This window comes from Nycticebus coucang, chromosome 6 (genome assembly GCF_027406575.1).
Source record: "Nycticebus coucang isolate mNycCou1 chromosome 6, mNycCou1.pri, whole genome shotgun sequence".
NCBI lineage: Eukaryota > Metazoa > Chordata > Mammalia > Primates > Lorisidae > Nycticebus > Nycticebus coucang.
The window spans coordinates 7,482,133-7,497,545 of NC_069785.1; the positions used below are offsets into that span (position 1 = coordinate 7,482,133).

The 15,413-nt window shown below is 43.7% G+C and overlaps 1 non-coding gene across 1 annotated transcript; it reads right to left on the reverse strand.

Moving 5' to 3' along the window:
- Window positions 1–13,836: 13,836 nt before the first annotated feature.
- LOC128589394 (U6 spliceosomal RNA) lies at window positions 13,837–13,942 on the reverse strand. Its single transcript, XR_008380986.1, has one exon. It is a non-coding gene; the product is annotated as a U6 spliceosomal RNA (small nuclear RNA).
- Between the last annotated feature and the right edge of the window lie 1,471 nt (window positions 13,943–15,413).

The window sequence follows — 15,413 nt, forward strand, 5'->3', positions numbered from 1 at the left end:
AACTGACACATGGGGCTGTTAAGGGTTAACTTATCCAAGGTCAGATGCACTTTTGGTTAGTGATGTAGGTGGGATTTGGATCCAGAATGGCCACTCTTGAGCAGGAGACCTTACTTCTGGCCCTTAGAGCCACCACTTAGGCAGGTGACAGGTCTGAAAATCTGAGTCCAGGGTGCACTGCATTTCTCAGGCCATGTGAATACTCGGTGAATGTTGTTGCCTTCCCGACCAAGTGTCATTTGTCTCTGTTGCCCCCACCTCTATTGCCTCTGTGGCCCCCCTACCTTTTACCCAGTGAATGACACTGAAATTCAGTATTGAAAAGCAGAGACAGAGTGGGGAAAGTTCAGAGTAAAACAACAAAATGATTCAGGAAAGAAAGGGATTGACGTATGTGGAAAGATAAAGAGATATATTTATCTGACTGAGTTGGGTAATAGCTAAGAAAGGATGAGAACACCCAAGGGGGCAAAGAATGGGTGAGATCTGTCTTTTTTTTTTTTTTATGTACTTTACTGCTCCAGCATCAATACTCCTCTCTCTGCAGTCTCATGCTGAAATCCAACAAGGATTTATTGAGTGTAGGAAGCTTTGCTTTTAGATTTGATGTGTTTCCAGAGGCTGCGTCTTAAGTGGCTCAGTTGTAAGGTAGAGGCTGCGTCTTAAGTGGCTCAGTTGTAAGGTAGAGGCTGCGTCTTAAGTGGCTCAGTTGTAAGGTACAGGCTGCATCTTAAGTGGCTCAGCATAAGGTAGAAACCTGGGGGCACTGGTGCGAGTGCCTTCATCTAGCTGGTATGTTTCACTCTCATTGTTGGAAGTCATCAGATAAGTGGGATGAGATAGCAAGATATGATTTTTGTGCCTGAGAGAGACCTTAAAGATCATATAATCTTCATTTTACAGATGCAAAGGCTGACACTCCAAGCAGTCCAATGATCTGTGTAGAGTCACACAGGGAAGCTGGTGACAGCAGGGGCAGGGAGGCACCCTGATCGGAAAGAACAGCTCGGGGAAAGCTGTGAATAGACACATTTCTACCATAGCACAGACCTTCAGGGGGCTCCTCTGCACCAGGCCCAGCTCTGAGCTCTGACAGAGCAGGTCCCTATTCTCATAGTGTTCATATCCTCATAGAGAACGGCAGGAGCTGGAAAAGCCCATCCTATACCCAACTATTCTCCCTCTTCAATTGGTACCCAGGCAGCCAAAAGTCAATGGGTAAAAACAGACAGCTCTGCCAGCTGGTTTCTCTTTAATTCATGACTTCCCTTCTCAAATGAGCATTCAATATAGCTCTGCCATCTTATCATGCTTCCTTAATATTTTTGTTGTTCCACACAATGGCTCATGACTGTAATTCCAGGGATTTGGAGGCTGAGGTGGGAGGATTGCTTGAGCCCAGGAATTTGAGATTATGGTAAACTCTGATGATGCCACTGCACTCCAGCCTGGCTGACAGAGTAGGATCTCTTCTCTAAACAAACAAACAAACAAACAAACACATAAACAAAAATATCTCAGCAAATTCTTTGACACTTCTCCCATTAGGAGACAGGGTCTATGTCCCATTCCCTTGAATCTGGGCAGGACTTTGTGATGGTTTTCATGACCAGCACACAGCAGAAGGGACACCCGTGTTCTTGTCTTACCTTACCTCCCCTCCCCTCCCCTCCCCTCTAATCCCCTCCCTTTCGCTTTCCTTCCCTTCCCTCTCATCTCACTCTGTTGCCCTGGGTTGAGTGCTCTGGTGTCATAACTAACGGTTACCTCAAACTCTTGGGCTCAAACCATCCTTTTGCCTCAGCCTCCTCAGCAGCTGGGACTAGAGGTGCCTACAACCACCCCAGATAGGTTTTCTATTTTTAGTAGAGATGGGGGTCTTGCTCTTGCTCAGGCTGGTCTTGAACTCCTGAGCTCAGATGATCCACCTGCCTGGGCCTCCCAGAGTGTTAGGATTATAGGTGTATCCACTGTGCCTGGCCCACATGCTTTATAAATAACACCATTGGTATCATTAATTCATTCCTTTTTGGGGGCCTAAGTTCTGTTCTAGGAATACACTGGTGAGCAAGACAGATATAATTCTTGTCTCCACAGAGTTTGCATTTGTGGGGCATATGGTAGCCTTCATGAGATCCTTCAAAAACATCCCTTCTCCTTGCCTAAGTTCGGATCAAACTGAAATACAGAAGAAAAGATTGACAGATTCCATTGTTTAATTCTATCATTGCTAACAGCTCTGCGGGAGGGTAGAGGGTAGTGTGCAGCCCATGTGGACTTCCTGATGCCAACGTCCAGAGTTGTACCCACCCATCATAGGCAGGGCTGGCCACAGTAGGCTTCCCCACATGAGGGACTGCATGGTGAAGGTCTGGAGAGAAAGGAGCTCCTGTCCCCTGTGGACTGCTCTCTCTCAAGAAGTCAAAGGGAGCTGGTGAGCAGAGAGAACCCACTTGTGCTTCCCAAATTCACCAGTCCCACGACTCTCTCTATATCCCCTGGGGTGAGTGAGTGCACAGAGGGGCAGAGAGGTCAGCAGTGTCACTCCCTGGGCTCCCTCCACAAGAAGGAAACTTTAGGAGGGGGAACAAGTGTTCTTCCCTCATAGGGAAGAAAGGTAATAATATCCAATAACCAAACACGCAAAGGTAAAATTCTCATTGTGACAAGTCTTATAAGTGGGAGCTCGGGGTAATCTCTTTAATCATTTATTGATGGAATTTAAGCTGTTCTCTTATTTTGCTATTACAAAAATGCTACAGTGAACACCTGGGACATCCATCTAGGAACACATTTGTCAACTAGCTAGTGATGGGTAAATTCCCAGGAGCACAGTTACTGGATCAAAGGAAATGTGCTCTCTCAAATTTTGATAACTATTACCAAATTGCTCTCCAAGAACGTTACACCAGGTGCATTTCCATGAACAGTGTGTGAAAGTAGTTACAGGCTAAAACAATGGAAGCCCAAAGTCTGTTTTGAACGATCCAGAAGAAACGTTCAATTTATGCAAAGTCCTATAGAGTGATAATAGGTAAAATGATAGAATGTTTTCTGGGCATTTAACTCACACGATCTTGTCTAATACTTATTCCTATGAGAAGGGTATTACATACGATTTCCAATCACAAATGATGACACTGAGGCTCAGCAGGGTTAAACTGCCCAAAGTCACAGAGTTGTAAATGGCTGAGACCATTCAAACTCAGGTTGCTGGCTTCCCGCTGTTGTACTCATAACCTCGGGTGACACAGCACTACAAGGTCATTCTTCAAGGAAGAGAGGCTAATAAAATATGGCCCTGTCGAAAGAGAAATTCCCTTAAGAAAGGGTACAGCTTTCATGCAAATATTCCCGATAATAAAGGAGATGAAGGAATCATTGACAATGCGTGGTGTATATAAGAAGAACTGCTAAATAAAGTGTTTTCCAAAGATCTGCATGAAAAGATCAGCTGGGTTTTGATGCTTGCTGGCTGTTTGAAAATGCTTATCCGTGTTGAACAATGTTTATTTATTGAAAGTACCATCTATTTAAATCAAATTATCTCCATAACTGAATATTTATACGGATGCTTTATTGACTATTCCTAAACATTTCGCCCAAACCACAAACGATTTATTTACAGTTATAAATGTTTACTTCTTTAGAGTAAAAAAAATTGCTTAAAAGGGACTTAAAAGCAAATTGACATTTCTGTGGTTTGTGAACATCTGCAATGCTTTCTGCACATTAGCTGCTGGATATTTCTGCCTTCGAAATGGTTTGATACTCTCATTATTTATGTTCAATAAAATATTTGAAATTTATACAGCATCTCTTTTATTGTGTCATATAAAAGCAGCAGCTCCTGGCTCTGGGACAGGCCAATAGATGGATTTTGAGATTTTTCAAACACCTCAGCTTTGTGCCAGCATTTAATTAGCTGAAACCCCATTTATTTCACTGTACACTCCAGTGCCATGAACGTTAGGCCCTAAATAATCATGGGCTGGACAGATGCCAGTTTGAACTGTGACAAAAAGCAATACCTGAAGTGATGTATTGCTTCACAGTTTTATTCACTGTACTGATGGTTCCAAGAAGCCAGATTTGGAAACTTTACTGATACCTACAAAGCATCATTGACCCGTTGATGGATGGGCAATTATGCACTTGCCTCGCTCAGGGGAAGATGAACCCACTGGAAGTCTGGAGGCCTTGGTGGGAAGCCTCAAAGTCCTCGTCTGTAACATGGGGTGTCAGGGGACGATGATGACCTTCCCAATGGTCCTCTGCATAGTGACCTCTTTAGCTCTCTCATATTTGATTCCACTGATTTTATGTGTTTCTGATTGTTGAGCCCCAAGGCTGAGAGGGACTTCAGAGTTCCCTCTCCTTCTGCGCGTGCCAATTACTTTGCTGTAGCTGTCTCAACGAGCACTATTTTATTGTTTTTGAATCAGGTGGGGGACCCATTTTCCAGTTGATGTCAGCCTAACAGTGCCTTGTCCTGGTTTCCACTACTGGAGTAGTGCTCCTGTGGGTAGATGGAGCAAAAAGGTGCACACTTACCTGGAGGGTGGCTCAGAAGCCAAACAATAGAGGTCCTGACCAGCCCTCCTCCCCACTCTGCTCCCTTCTGTGATCCTGAAGTTCTCAAGAGTAAGGGACTCCATACCGCAAGGCAAGGTCCGTTGCAGTGAGAACAAAATTAGAAAACCAGGAGAGGCTCATTCCACTCTACAAAGCTCATTACTGTTCTCGCCACATCCTTTCTCCAAGAGTCTCTTTCTCGTCTTTAGTATTTTTCCATGGTATGAGAACACTATGGGTAAAAACGAGGGGAAAAATAAAAAAAAATGAGGACTAGACAAAAATGAGGAAGAAGAAATAGGTAGTAAATTGGGCGACTTGCAGGAATGAGAATGGGGCAAGCAGCTGAAGGCAGCTACAGATGGGGCTGCCCTCGAGCCCAGCACCCACCTGCTAGTGGGAAGAGAAGTTTGGGCTCCGTCAGAATTTTCCATTCTCTTCCAATTTGGCTCTAAGCCACTTATGATGCTTCTCTTCTGGGAGTGAGGGCACAACTGTGAGACCACTGCAAGGGCAAACAGATCACCCGATATCTCTTCATCCTTTGATGGTGGAGGAGGTGGCAGGAGTGACCGTGTGAATGGAAGACAGGATCTGCCTCGGCTTGGCTTTTCTTTGCTCGCGTCCATGTCTGTGATTGTTGAGCGTAGGACCTGCATCCTAAGCTCTTCTCTCATCCCTCCTGTCCCTGTCAGGTTAGGGTGGCTGATGACAGAGGGCGAACAGACTTCCCTGCAGCTCCCCCTGCGGGGATGTGCTGCTCTGCTCACCCCTGACTCCCTGACCCTTGTGATATGGATCGTCTTACCTCCTATTCAGGCCTTTCCCTCATTTTAAATAGGGTGATTTGGTGTTTTACTCTTGAGTTGTATGATTTCTTTATATACTTTGGCTATTAGTCCCTTATCAGATATATGGTTTGTGACTGTTTCCTCCAATTATGTCAGTTTTCATGGGTGTTTTATGTTATTTGTCTCATTTGTTTCTCAAAACAGTTCTATAAATTAGGTCCAATTGCTCCTTTTTTTTTTCTTTTTGAGACTGAGTCTCACTCTGTTGCCCTGGCTAGAGGGCTATAGCATCATAGCTCACAGGAACCTCAGACTCCTGGGCTCAAGTGATCCTCTTGCCTCATCCTGGGACTGCAAGTGTGCACCACTATACCCAGCTAGTTTTTCTATTTTTATTAGAGATGGTGTCTCGCTCTTGCTCGGGCTGGTCTTGAACTCCTGAGCTCAAGCAATCCACCTGCCTCAGCCTCCCAGAGTGCTAGGATTACTGGTGTGAGCCACCAGGTCCTGTCCCAATCTCACCTATTTTTATAGATGAAAAATTGATACTCAAAATTTGTGATAGAAGTGAGACTGTGTCCTTTACTTTAGAATACAAATGTTTCATGTTGTCCTTTTTTTTTTTTAATTACCTCAGAGAGTTACAGAAGTCATAGTTAAGTGGATTTTCACTGTGAAATTTTAAGTAACACAGAAGGATAAAGAGCAAATGTAAATTCTCTCGTCCTCCTGACACCTTGTCCTGTCCCCCTACGTTGTCCCTTCCCAGCCTTGACAGTGTGGTGTGTGTCTTCTAATCTGCCTTTGTGCAGTTACATGAGTGGATATGTACACACCTGCAGATAGTCACGTAAACAGGATTGCATTTATTTTATCGCTATCAATTCTGGAACACCTTAACTATGTCAAACATTCACATTCTCATTTCTCAACAGCTGCTTGGACTTCCCAATATATGGAGGCATTTTCTCTCTCTCTGTATTTTTTTTTTTTAAATGTCTTCTCTATTGATGGTATTTAAGGTTGTTTCTAACTATTTTTTTTTGCAGTCTTTGGCCGGGGCTGGGTTTGAACTTGCCACCTCCCGTTTATGGGGCTGGTGCCCTACTCCTTGAGCCATAGGCACCACCCTGTTTCTAACTTTTAAGTTTTACAAACAGCACTTCATTTAACATCTTTGTAATACATTCTCATGTACGTGTACAAAGTTTCTGTAGGATATGATTCTTACCCTATCTAAGGAGGAATATTCATTGCTAATTGTGTCTGTTTTTGTTGGTTTTCTTTGTCAAGAAGTTCTTGTTTGTTTTCAGTCTAGCTCTAGAACTCCTTTTTAACAATTTAAGCCCATTTATCCTGCAGGTGGTTTTACTTCTCATCACAGGATTATGATGGCACATACTAATTTACTAGGAGAGTTTTTTTTTTTTTTGAGACAAGTTCTTACTCTGTCACCCAGGCTAGAGTGTAGTGGCATCGCCACAGCTCACTGCAACCTCAAACTCCTGGACTCAAGTGATCCTCCTGCCTCAGCCTCCCAGGTAGTTGGAACTATAAGAATGCACCACCAGGTGGGATAATTGTTCTATATTTAGAACAAGGCGGGGTCTCCCTCTTGCTCAGGCTGGTCTAAGACTCCTGAGTTGGAGTGACCTTCCTGCCTTGGCCTCCTAAAGTGATGGGATTATAGGTGTGAGCCACAGCATGCAGCCATGATTTTTAAAGAGAGAAACCGTATTTTCAATTGTTTTTCTTCGTACCGCTGGCAACTACTACTAATTCTTCCTTCAACAGACTATCCTTCTCCTCCATGTTCCTTACTAACAACTCAGATTTTGTTCAGGCAATCATGGAACAATGTAAAACTAGATTTACCAGAGGCTTTCTTAGAGTCACAGAGTTCTTGCCAGTGAGATAAAAATTCAGGAAAGCTGTACGTTTTCTGACAATGGGACAGCTTTGGTAGGCACACATCTTTTCCTTTAGGATTACTTCACTTTCCCTTTCCCTCTTCCATGGAAGAAAGACTCAATGACTGGAGGTTAGGCGGTCACCTTGTGCCCATGAGGACAGAAACTATATGGTAAAGATGGAGGAGCAGGAAGTTAGAAGATGCCAGGATCTTTGGTGATTTCCTTAAGCAACTGCTCCATCCATGGTCTGTGTGCCCTAGACTTTTAGTTCTGTAAGAAAAATAAACCATAATTTGTAAAAACAATGCATTCAAATCATTATTGCATGCATCCAAACTCAGGTCTAACAGAGTCGTGTCTTACCTGCTGAAGACTGAGTGAGTTACCTAAAGAATTCTTATATCTGACCTTCAACATCATATGTCCTATGTCAAAGACTAAGTTTTCCTTCTAACAAAATACTCTTTATTGCTTGTTTTCCTTATTAGTCTTTAATGTAATTATTTTTTGAACCAATATGCAAAAAATTAAAACTATCCTGGGGATTATTTTAAGAATTTGTGCTCACATAATTTATTTTGTTTATTCTTTGCCTTTGGCATTGGTCTTCTCCTCTATGAGAAACTTTATACAAACCTTCTAACATGTGGGGCTCCTTTTTCAGAGGCACCCAGGAGGAAGACAGTGTCACAGCAAGCTTCGTTGTCAGGTTGTTGTCTGTAGAGCATAGAGAGTGGATTATTTCCTCCTGGGGCTGTGTTTGAAAGGGGGCCTGTCAAACAGCAATAGTGTAATATTGTTGAATATTTCATCAAAGTGAAAGCATGGGGGAAAACTCATCATTTTCACTTTGCTGACAGGTTGGATTTGCTTTTATGTTAGAAAAAGTTTGAAAGTTCTTGATAACTGTACTTTGAACGGATTAGTCCATTGGAGCCATCCCCTTTCTGCATCATTGAGAGAACAGTGTGAGTGTTCAGATGGGGTGGGAATTGCTGGGAGTTGAAATGAGTATGTCTGAAAGAGTTTGGCATATTTTATACTTTTGGAAGAGCAGGGTGCGTTAGGTTTCTAGGGCTGCCATAATGACAGACTGGGTGGCTTAAGACAACAGACGTTTTTTGTCTTGTGGTTCTGGAGGCTGTACATCCCCAATCAAGGTGTCAACAAGGCCCCGCCTCCTCTGCACCCTGTTGGGGAGAATCCTGCCTGGCCTCTTCCCAGCTTCTGGTGATTTGCCAGAAGCTATTGGCATCACCTGCTTTGTAGACACATTGCTGCAATCCTCCGTCCTCACCCGGCGCCCTCCTGTATTTCTTCACATCATCTCCCTCTGTGCACATCTGCCTCTGGGCCCAAATTGCCCACTTTTTATAAGAACACCGTTTATATTGGATGAGAGACTGCTCTTAATAACTTCATGTGGCTTGATTACATTTGTAAAGACCCTATTTCCAAAATGGACCACATTCCGAGTTGCCCAAGGGTTAGGACTACAATATATTTATATATTTGGAGGAAACAATTTAACCCATAACATAGAATATAATGATTAATTTTATGGGTTAACTTGACCAGGCTAAGGGAATCCCAGATAGCTGGTAAAACATTGTTTCTGGGTGTGCCTGTGAAGGTGTCTCTGGAGGAGATTGGCATATGCATTGAAGGACTGAGTTAAGAGACCCTCACCAAAGTGGCATCATACCATCTGTTGAGAGCCCAACAGAACAAGAAGGTGAAGGAAAGGCAGACTTGTTCTGTCTGCTTGAACTGGGATTTTGCTCTTCTCCTGCCCTTGGGCATTCAGTTTTGGTTCTTAGGCCATTGACTCCTGAGTTCTCTGCCCTTTGGATTTAGACTGGAGCCTCCAGCTGGCAGATGGCAGATTATGGGACTTCTCAGCACCCATGACCACATGAGCCAACAACTCATAATACATTTCTTTCTTTATATCGTGTATCCTATTGGTTCTGTTTCTCTGGAGAATCCCTATTTATACAGATTTTTCCAAATATGACCTGAAATAATTAAGTAAGAATTTCTCTTACATTTGTTCCCTTACCAGAATTTTGGAGCTGGGAAACAAAACAGTGAATTTGGTGCTCTTTGACATAAAAACATTGCCTTTTCTTTTAGGGTCCATCTCCTTGCTGGAATGTTCATGTTGGCCACCCACGAGGACCAGCACCTGGTCCTTACCAGGTTCCTTTCAGGCCTCTCCTTCTAGTGGTGCCTCTATGTCCTCAATCTTTCCCGACCCCCTTCTTCCTATCAAGAGTGTTAGGTTTAAAAAAAATCACTTTTCATGGTCACCCCTTCCACTTGGGTTGGAGCACCATGGGGCTTAAAGTCCGTAAGGGTCACCATCATCCAGTCTTATAATGAGGGCTTCCTGTCTCTGGGGAGTTACTCTTTTTTTTTTTTTTTTTTTTTGTGAGACAGAGTCTCACTTTGTTACTCTTGGTAGAGTCTGTGGGGTCATAGCTCACAGCAACCTCAACCTCTTAGGCTCAAGTGATCCTCTTGGCTCAGCCTCCTGAGTAGCAGAGATTACAGGTGGTGCCTGCCACAATGGCTGACCTAGTTTTTCTATTTTTAGTAGATATGGGTCTTGCTCTTGCTCAGGTTGGTTTTGAACTCCTGAGCTCAAGTGATCCACTGCTTTGTAGTGCTAGGATTACAGGTGTGAGCCAGCGCACCTGGCCTTGGGGAGTTACTCTTGAGCAAGATGGCTGGTCTCTGTCTGCAACTTCTGGTTTCTTCCCTTCTTTCTAGGGTAATGACTCTTTTCTTACACACTATCTTCTTCTCCAGTCTACCAAACAGTTCTCTGCCCCTACCCCTACATTTCCTTCTTTCAAAGTGGAGTTATCAGCTCACCAGGAAGCTCTGGAGTTTTCCTCTAGCCAGGCCTAGACCCTGGGGCCATGAAAGCACTCATTCACATTTTCTGGAAAACTGTCTCAGCCTTTAGAAATGCTGTGGCCAGGGGTGTCCAACTTTTTTTTTCTATTGGAAAAATTGCTGTCTTGAGCCATCCATTAAATACACAAACACTAACGAAAGCTGATGAGCAAAAAAAGGTCCATGCATAATTTTCGTGCTATCAGACACCACAGATAAACAAAACAGGCTTCAGATAATCCACACGTGTCCAGTGGCTGCAGTCAGACAACCCCCCCAGTGGAGCCACAGAAGGGAAGTGGGATGCTTGCAGCCCACTCTGAAGAAGGTTGCTTTATCCCCTAATCACCCCCCAGCATGACTTCTTCTATGCAGCCAAGAGAAAGACAAAGTGAGTTGATGTTAAACACAGGCTGAATATTTGCACACTGTTAGGGATGAATGCCCCAGGCCAGCCTGTTTTGATCATGCCCATCTGTAGACTTCATGAGGGGTGTGGGATTCAGGGGGTGAGAAGGTTTGGTCATTGGTTGTATTAGTCTTCTTAGGGTGTTGTAACAAAATTCCACAGACTGGATGTCTTAAGAGATAGAATTTTCTTTTTTTAATACCCCAGGAGGCTGGCAGTCTACGATCAAGGTGCCGGCAGCGTTGGGTCTTCCTGAGGTTTCTCCCCCTGGCTCACGGGTGGCTGCCTTCTCCCTGTGTCCTCGCGTGGCCTTCTCTCTGTGGGTGTCTGTCCCTGGTGTCTCTGTCTATCCAAATTTGCTCTTCCTCTAAGGACAAGAGACAGATTGGATTAGGAATAACTATGTGATGTCATTCGATTTTAATTACCTCTTTAATTTAAAGGCCCTGTCTCCAAATACAGTGACATTTTTAGGTACTGAGATAGGACTTTAGTACATAAATTTTAGCGGGGGGGGGGGTTATAATTTGGCAAACAACATGGGTATCGCTCCTTTTACATTGCAGACACGTAGTCATTTTTCTTATTAGGAATTTTACCTTTCTAAGCCTGAAGTAAATTCAGTTAAGTTTTGCATGAGAAAACCTCAGCTAGGCGCTTTGGGCATTTGTCACCTACTGCCACTGTAACAAATTGCTATAGACTTGGTTCTAGAGTCCAGGAGTCCAAAATTAGCATCACTGGACGCAAACCAAGGTATCGGCAGGGCTGTGCTTCATTCATCGGCCCTTCTTCCAGGCGGCACTCCTAGCCCTGCAGCCATCACGTCAGGCTCCGTCTCCGCAGTCACACGCCTTCTCCTCTGTTCTGTGTCCAGCCTTCCTCTGCCTCTCTCATAGCAGTGGCTGTGTTTAGGGTCCACATGGATAATCTCCCTATCTCAAGAGCCTTGACTTAATCACACCTGCAAAGCCTTTGTCCTATCAAGTGACATTTACAGGTTCTGGGGATTAGGACCTGATATCTTTGGGCGCTGTCAGCCAACCACAGGTACTGTGTGTGACAGATGGGCAGCCACATCCAGACATAGGGATCCTGTCTCTTTGATGGGCCTTTGTCCCAGCAGGAGGACCCTTTCCTGTGTTACGAAGGCCCCCAGCATTCTCCCTGGCCAGCATTAGCAGGGACCAGGGTGGAGACTGGTCTTCATGTTGCCAGAGACGCCTGATCTTTAACAAAGCCACAGTGAGCAATAAATGACAGACCAGAGAATCCTGATAAATTCCTCAGCCGACAGAGGTGCACTGAGGGGGGTGTGTGTGTGTCTGTGGGTGGGTGGTGGTGGTGGTGGGGTTCCTGTGTCTCTGTTAAAGAACAATGTAGTCTTGCCTTGACTTCAGATCTCAGCTTTTGCTCTGGACTCAGGGACAGCAGAGCCCTGTTTGCAGAGAGGCTCACAGAACCTCATGCTAATTGTAAGCCCTTCTTCAAGGTTCTGGTACCCTGGAGTCCCAGTGCCTACAGGCTTTAGCAGGGAGGGGAAGCCACAGCCTCGGCTCCCAGAGTAAATTGTTAGTTCAGGGTTCTGTGCTGGGCGCTTGGGGAGTCTCTCTCAGCTTTGAAGTCTTCCTCAAAGCCCAGCGTATCTTGTTGAAAGCCTTAGGGAATATTTCTTCCCCAGTTTGATCCCTGGGATTTGGCTATGCTGTTTGCTATTGATAGGGTTTTTGAAAAACGGTGTAATTTAACAAAGGTTATTGGTTTTACTCTCCTGGTGCTTCTTTAATTAGCTGCTGACAGCAAGTGGGGCAGGGCTGTGGCGTTCAGAACAAGGGTGAATGCTGAGCTAGATCCAAATTTTGAATCACTAAGGACCTAGGAGGTAATTTTCCTGTGCCCAATTAGCATTTAAATTTGAATTTATCAAGTTGGTTCTTAGTGTGCAGAATCTTCCTTTCACTTACCTTCTCCAAACAGGAGCCACAGTGGCACTGAGAGTTGTCAACACGTTAACAAAAGAATGTGCTTAGTAATAAAACACATCTCCCTTCTTGTCTTGTGTTAGTTCTTAATCCCTCACGTGTATTTTTTTGGGTTCATCTGGGCTCTCCATCTCTACTCCATCCCAGGAAGTCCTTAATCTCTTCCCTTAGGCTATGCTTGCACTGTAGTTAATACCCCTTGATTCATTAGGCAGAGAGCAGGTTGGTGCCTTCCCAGGGGGCTGCACCTCCTTAGGTGTACCCCTTTTGGGTTAACTGTGGTCTGGGTTATTTCCTTACTACATTCCGGACACAGTTTCCATTTAGAAAATGTAACCAGGGAAGACTGTTGAGAGCTGCCTATGAGTATCAGCTGCTGTCAGGCTATGCCCTGTGCCACACTGTTGCTTTACACCTTTGACAAGGACCATAACAAATAAGTGAACAGACAGGACTATCTCTATGTTAGTTTCTCCTCCTAGTAGGCCATCAGTCATTGGCATCTACCCTGCAGTCAAACTTGAGCGCCCAGCAAATGACTGACCAGGAGCAGGTGAGTGCTCACGGGAGACTCTGACATTGCTGATTTGGCTTTAAAAGGAGACTTGCTTTTTCTGTGGACCTGGGGACTGATACTTGTGATGTTGCTGAAACACAGAAATCTGCTGTACATAATGTGATTTTTTTTTTCCCCCCTGTGGACAAAAACATTCCTGAGTTGTGTGGTGGAACAAATACATTTCATGGCATCAGAAGAAAAAGATTTTCTGGAGTAAAGGTGCTATTGCAACAGGGCGCACCTGAAGCCCAGGCGATTCCCCCACTTAAAGTGGAGTCAGGGTCTTGGTTGGGTGGTGGGGGGTTGAGTTGAGTCGTTAAAACAATGTTGGTTCTAACAGGCAACAGTTGTTTTAACAGAAACTTGCAGTCTGGGGTCATCCTTACTTTCATGCTCCTTACTCGGGTCATTTCAGGATTTTCTGAGGGTTTTATTTTTGTAAGCTTTCCAGTTTCTTGGCTAGTTGAAGTTCATGGAGGTGGGAGAAGTCCTAGGAAAAAACAGAGTAGAGACTGGAACCTGTTATTCTGTTGTTTGTCTTAGTTTCTTACATGTTCTGCAAAGAGCACCAAGGCTTTCAGCCCCCTCCCACTTTGGTGTTTTTGAGAATTACACTTGATAGGCTTCAAGTGAATTACATTTATAGAAAACTATTAATAAACTTGTTAAACCTGACTGCTAGGATTTAATAATTTGGTTATATTTCTTTTTTTTTTGAAACACGAATTTGCATGTCATCCTTACGCAGGGGCCATGCTAATCTTCTCTGTATTGTTCCAATTTTAGTATACGTGTGGCGAAGCGAGCACTGGTTATGTTTCTTTACTTACAAGAGAGATAGTAATTCAACCTAGCCCAGTGTGGGTGATAGGAAATTGAATAATGTCATTTACTGAACACCTTCCTTGTTCCAGGCACTTTACATACATGGTATATCTTAAGGGTGATACATTTACAAAATAAAAAGCCTGGTTTTTGAATTTGTAAACAAATATTTTACTCAGGTGCAGACCAACCAGTGCTTTCGGAGTGGTTGAAATGGTAGTTTTCACCTCAAGATGGCGCTCATGGCGCACACGACCTTTGTTTCAGTTTCCTGAATGTATATGTAATATTTACATTAAATATATTTAATATCATATGCTACTCTATAAATTATATTACTCTAGACATTATTACACAAATTTGAATTGATTTTCATGTATTTTTGACATTCCTATTGTATGTCTCACACTTGCAAAATTTATGTTGCCTTCTGGGCTGGCCAGGACATTACTTTGCCAGTATGCTGGGGGCAAGTTGGAGTCCCCAGTTCCCTCTTTATATAACCTGTACCCCTGATGTTATGCATTTGCTAGAAATCATCTCTACGAACAATTGTTGCCTCCTGGAGAGATCAGCATAAGATTGATGGTGCTTGGGGTTTACTCTCCTGTCCTTGACTAAAGCCTCATGAGAATTCTTCTTAGTCTGCCTTCAGAGCTGGTGTCATGAGCCATCAGATACCAAAATATTTCACCTTTACTGTCCTGTTGGGTAAAAAAGTAGTTTTAACAAGCTTTATTGTTCCCATTATTTATCAGCTTTAAGCGTGAATTCTGTTTAGCTGTTCTCAGTTATTAAATTCTTTCTTTAAAGGAGAAAAAAATTTCTCCTTCTTTGGATAGACAAATCGGCATACAACAAGCCTTGAAGGTCATTGTAAGGAAGGATTCGCTAAAGGTTAGCACGCACCATTGTTGGAATAATATATAGGAACATAACGGGGTGACTTTGAAAATCATGTGTTTGTTAAAAAGCGCATGTCTGCCATGAACCAGGAGGCGTGTGTGTAGGGGTCACAGCACCGTGTCGAGGCTGGAAGGTAAGAGCAAGGGCTGGAATTTCTGTCTGGTTAGAGTAACTCTGGCTTGTGGGGGAGGAGGACACACAGAAGACGAGGCAGAGAAACACGGTTACCTCTCAGGATTAAAAGTGTCAAGGGATAGCTATGGTGGTTCACTACCATATCTGCACATTTGCACGTATGTTCAAATATTTGAACTTGGTAAACTAATTCAAGAACTTGAATGAGAAGGGCTCTTTTGCACCACAGCCAAACTGATTAAAGGGACTACTATTATAAATGCATTTGCTTTTATTTCTCCATCTCTAAGGGAAATGAGGCTCAGGCAAGAAATGTGGATTGGCAAAAATAAATGTAAGTTCAACCTTCTCAGGGTAGGTCATTTCTCTAAAACCTCCTGGCCATATAGATAGGTAGTTAGCAAAGAATGCTGA